The sequence below is a fragment of the Salvia splendens genome, chromosome 12 (genome assembly GCF_004379255.2).
Source record: "Salvia splendens isolate huo1 chromosome 12, SspV2, whole genome shotgun sequence".
Taxonomy (NCBI): domain Eukaryota; kingdom Viridiplantae; phylum Streptophyta; class Magnoliopsida; order Lamiales; family Lamiaceae; genus Salvia; species Salvia splendens.
Window position 1 is genome coordinate 2003298 of NC_056043.1, and position 5955 is coordinate 2009252.

Below are 5955 nucleotides of genomic sequence, written 5' to 3' on the forward strand. Positions count from 1 at the left end.
AACATGGAAAATACTAAGGCAGCCTCCACTCCTCTGTCACAAAGCTTCAAACTGTCAAAGGAGCAGTCTCCGAGAACTGAGCAAGAAGTTTTGGAGATGAAGCAAATTCCTTACTCGAATATTGTTGGAAGCGTCATGTATACCATGATTTGTACAAGGCCAGACCTTGCACATGCCATCTCAGTCACAAGTAGATACATGGCTGATCCGGGAAAGGAGCACTGGAATGCACTCAAGTGGACTCTCAGGTACTTGAAGAGTTCTAGGAGCTGTGGGATCTTGTTCAAGGGAAGTCATAAGGAGGGTGAGGAAGCTGTTCAAGGGTATTGCGACTCTGATTATGCGACTAATCTGGACAACCGCAAGTCTCAGTCTGGATATTTGTTTACTTTGTATGGTTCTGTTATAAGTTGGAAGTCCGGCTTACAAAGTGTTGTGGCTTTATCCACGACCGAAGCAGAGTACATTGCACTCACATCAGCTGTGCAAGAGAGTTTTTGGATACAAGGTGTGATCTCTGATTTTGGGATAAATCAAAGAACTATGGTAATTTTCTGTGATAGTAGTTCTGCAATTTGCTTAGCTCGGCATCAGTATTTCCATGAGCGTAGCAAACATATAGACGTTCGTCTTCACTTCATCAGAGACGAGGTTGAGAGAGGAAGAGTGAAAGTGTTGAAGATAAGCACTTTGGACAACCCGGCTGATATGCTAACAAAATGTCTTGGCAAAGACAAGTTTGAGTATTGCAAGGATCTTATAAGTTTGAGCAGTGGAGGAGCTGTGGATTCAGGTGGAGAATTGTGAAGATGGAATCCACGAGCTCGGCGCTGCATGACAAGTTCGGTATTACATATCGGTTGTTAGCCGAACTGAATCGAGTTCGGTGATTAGCCGAGCTTCATCGAGTTCGGTGATTAGCCGAGCTTAATCAAGATCGGCGAAGTAGCCGTTGTGAAGTAGCCGTTGCTCAGTCATAGCCGTTGAAGTATTAGTTAATTTTCGGTTAGAGTTAGTTTGTAACTGCAGTGTGTAGTTAGTGAGCTGTTGAGCGCGGTTTTTTGTAGTAGTCTAGCTCAGCTACATATACTCTACTTCTACTTGAAGAGAGAGTAATCCATTGTATCAAGATCAATATTCAATAAGAGTTTTTCATTGTTTTCTCAATATCGTGTGTTACTCCATACTTATCACAAATCAAGTTCTTCATTCATTCTTGCAATTGTGGCTTGTTCATTCCTGATACGTCTTGATTTTATAACATCGTACGTGCATATCATAGGTATTAATAATGACTTGGGGCTCATGAAGATTTGCTTTGAGCCCGGGACCCGGTGCTGCGTTTGCAACAAGGGGGTCGGGTTCTGTGGTGATGCCGTGGGCTTAAGAATGGCGTGTGAGCATGCGCGTCACGGCGGGTGCATCGTGCGTTGGCTGAAGAGGAATCGCAAGTGTTCGCTTTGCGGCTACAAAGCGGACACTTGCGATTGTTTTCATTTTTTAGGTTTTTTAGAACCATTTTTATATTATTTTCGAATATTATTTCAAGTTGTTAGGTTATCTACATAACACATCTTTTAATCGCTTTCCTTGATTCTTAATCGGAATAGAAATTGGTGCATTTGCTTTTATTTGTTTTGTTCATTAGGTTCAATATGTTTCAATTGATATAAATAAAAAAAAGTGATTATATATTCAACTATATATAATCTGAAGGACGAACCCATAATTAACCCGACTGAGCCAGCCCAAGTAACCCAACAATTCGAACAAGCTGACTCAAAAAGCCCGATTTCAGATTCAGGTTGCCATTTACGGTCCTAACCCTGTAACTTTACTGAGTTGTCGGGGTCAGTTCACAAGTTTTGGATTAAATTGACATTTCTAACTATAATATGTGATTAATATGTATATATCCACTTTAGTATTTCAAGGTGGCACGTGTTATTTAATTAAATAAAGGCAAATTATTGGAAAAATTACAAAATTCGATTAATTTAAAGTCAATTCCTTGGTTTTAACAAATCGTTAGATCACAAAGTATATGGGAATTTTGACATTTTTTTAAAATTGCCATGGCTAAAAATCTGAGCATGCTAAGATTCTGAAATTTTTAATCTATGAGACCGTTGATAAAATTATTAAAGTTATGATATACTCCACTTACTAATTAGTTAATTTTAAAAATTGTGTGATTGACAAAAAATAAGATTTTTCAGCAACTTACCTTTTAAAAAATTTACTATGATTAAATAGAAAATAGACAATAAATAAAATAATGGAGTTAGTGATTTTGGAATATTTATATTAAAATTGATTTGATTATAAAATATTTCACATTGTTATTTTCAAGTAAAAATGAACTTCTAAATTATAAATTTACAGTTATAAATGACCAAACAAAAATGTTCTCTTATTTAGAATTTATCTAATTTAAGGGACGACCCCAAAATGATAAAACTAGTCTACTTTTAGGAGATGGAATGAGTTTTTTACTAGTGTTGTAGTTTTTATTTTATAAATTTCCAATCAATGGAGGGAGTACTAACTAAATTCTAGTAATATATTTAATTTGCTGATATATATAATTGCATGGGCGTGATCAATTGCAAACTTTCTTAAGTTGTTAACTTTGCTAATTCATCAACGCACTGTATTAAAAATGTCAACATGATGACATTAAAATGTCAACACATAATTTTATTGACATTTAAATATATTTTGTTGATATTATGTGTTGACATTTAAATGTCATCGTGTTGACATTTTTAATATACTGCGTTGATGAGTTAGCAAAGTTGACAACTTAAATAGTTAGCACGCACCCATATAATTGCATTACATATATATAAAAATCACCTGCTCCATATAACAATCATATTTGTCACTAATGCATTTACACTATATAGCAATCATATTATATAATTTAAGTAATACTCCATGCATCCATTTATTAAGATCACAAAAATTTATAAAGTAAAATAATAAATTTCATCCACATCAATATTTAAATAAATATATATGTCTAAATATTTCAAATTTAAGCTCATAAAATAATGATAGTTGCAATCTGAGAATAAAAAATAGCTTATATCATAGTAATAATATTTTGTACACTTAAGTATAGTCACAATTGAATTTTATAAATTATTATTTAATTCAAATTATAGTATTGTAAGAAGTAATATTACAGATATATTTCTCTCATCATATTTTTATCATCTCAATTCCACCACTCACTATATATACATACACTCCTCCTCACCTTTTGCTACAACTTTATTTACATATTCAAATACTCTTTTGTTCAAGGATGTTAGGCAGTATTATGATCGATGCTCTCTTCGACAAACTGAAACAATACATGCCTGATTACATAATCCATTCCAGACGTGTACGTCAATTTTATGCCTCATATTTTCTTTTTTCGAAGTTTATTATGAGTTGTTATTACTTAATAAATTATACTATCACCTCTCTCTTTTAAAAATAGTATTTTCATTTCAATCTGTCTCTTAAAATTATGTAATTCTAAGTTTAGAAACAATTGAACAATATATTATTACTCTAGCTAGACATTATTTATTTACAACTTATATAATTAACAATTTTATACTTTGTGGACCCCACTATCCTCTTTCTAAATACCATTTTCTTAAATCACATGATAAAAAACACCCTACTTTTGACAGGACGGAAAGAGTACTAATAATGTGGACCACACTATCTACTAACACTACTTCCCATCTATTTCTCTCCTACTTTATCAATGGTATATTAAAACTCATGTAGTTTCAAAGTTGTTAGGAGTGTTTTTAAAGGACAAAGATAGTAAATACTCCCTCCGTCCGCGAATAGGAGTCCCGTTCTTCCATTTTAGTCCGTCCGTGAATAGGAGTCCCGGTTCACTTTTACCATAAATGGTAACAGGGTCTCATATTCCACTAACTCATTTTACTCATATTTCATTTAAAACTAATATATATACAAATGGACTCATATTCCACTAACTTTTTTCCACTCACTTTTCTTAATATTTCTTAAAACTCGTGCCACTAAGAAATGAGACTCCTGATGGCGTACGGAGGGAGTACTAGTAGTATATAGTATATTGCATTTTTTTTCTTTATTTTTCCTTAAAGGGGATCAATAATAGTTCATTTCCATCCCGTCTCTAACTACCAACTAAGTTGCACTCCATCGATCATCACCATCGTAGACTCGTAGTATCATACGTGTGTGTTTCAATTTTGAATAATACATGTTTGGAAATTAAGTAGGCGGATTTATGTAATTTATTTAATAATTATTCAATTTCAGGGAAGTGTAAAGAAGGCGGTTGAAGAAATTATCGACAAACTCAAACAAGTCAGCGAATGTTTAGAAAATGAGAGAATATTATTCAATCTGAGTCTGATGGATCCTCAAGAGGCATCTACTGTTGAGGGATTACTTGGGCGGTGATTATGTACTATTAATTATGATTTTTTTTTCCGGATTTTCTTTGTCAGTTCTTTCCCGTCACAAGAGAATTGAACCACAGAGGGTTTTATTTTAATTTTCTATTTAAACTCGTGTTATCCATTATTAAGATAGTAAGAAAACATATCTAATTAAGTCTATCTATTATATCTCATTCTTCTTGCCTTTCTTTATTTAAGGATGATTGTCTAAAACTTGTCTTAGCTTTAATTTTAGAGCACGTAATACAATGAATAAATGGAACACAAGTTTAACAAGATAAATATTACAACTCTAATTGCAAGACTACAACTTCATGTGTGGAAAATAGAGTGTAAAAATTACGGAGGAAAAAAATGTGAATCATTTGTTTTCAAACATGAAATGTTATAATGTTGTTTTATAAGTCGAGAGAAGAGAGAAAATAAAGTTAGAAAGGGAAAAAATAGATATACTTCAATATTAATGATAATAATGATCCCTCCGTTAACCATTTAAAGAGTAAGTATAAAAGTTAGTGATATATGAGATCCGTTACCAAAACTGGAAGAAAGTAAATAGTTCATTAAATCGTGGACAATCCAGAATGACAAAATGATTCTTTAAATGATGGATAAAGGAAGTATTTAAGAGTACTACACTCAAATTTTTGTATTTTTACATTTAAGGGTATAATGGTTCAAAAATAGTTGATGCTTTTGAATTGTTATTTTATTATACTATTAAATTAGTAAATACTTTTTTCATTCCAGAGTAGTTAAGTCATACTCTTTTTTCGGATTGTCCCAAAATGTTGAGTAGTCTCTTTATTGGGCAAACATTTCATTCACCCCTTCATTCTCATTCTATACTTCTTTTCCTCTCTCTAGACAATGAATTTCGAAAATTCTTCACAAAATTCTAGCCATGGAAGCAAATATACCGGCGGAACCCAATTTCCGAGGAACCAGGTTCCTCCCGTTGTAAAACACTTTATTTTTAAACTTCCCAACTTCTACAAAATGATGCCAACTCACTCCTATTTATAGACATTTCTTGGTTATTCTAGAATTATCTACTCCACTCGTTAAGAGTATTTTATATTTAGTTTTTTCCCTATAAAAATCTAGATATTTTACTAAATAATATCTACATTTTAGGGAATTCTATATCAAGATAATTATACTAAAATAGTAAAATATGTAGATAATCTACTACTTAATTCTAGAGAATTCTATAATAAAATATCTACAAGTTTGTATCATATCTAGATAATTGTACTACAAAAATCAAGTTTATTTATTGTAATTCCAACAGTACCTACACATTGTATTGCAAAATACTTCCACCGTTCCAACTAAGTTGAGTCAAAACTTTTGGACACAAAGATTAAGAAATTTTGTTGAAAAAAAGAGAGATGAATAAAGTTGACAAGATAAAGAGAGAGTAAAGTATATAAGCGAATAAAGTAAGAGTACTGATTGAACAGCGACGGAACCAGAACATGAAATGAGT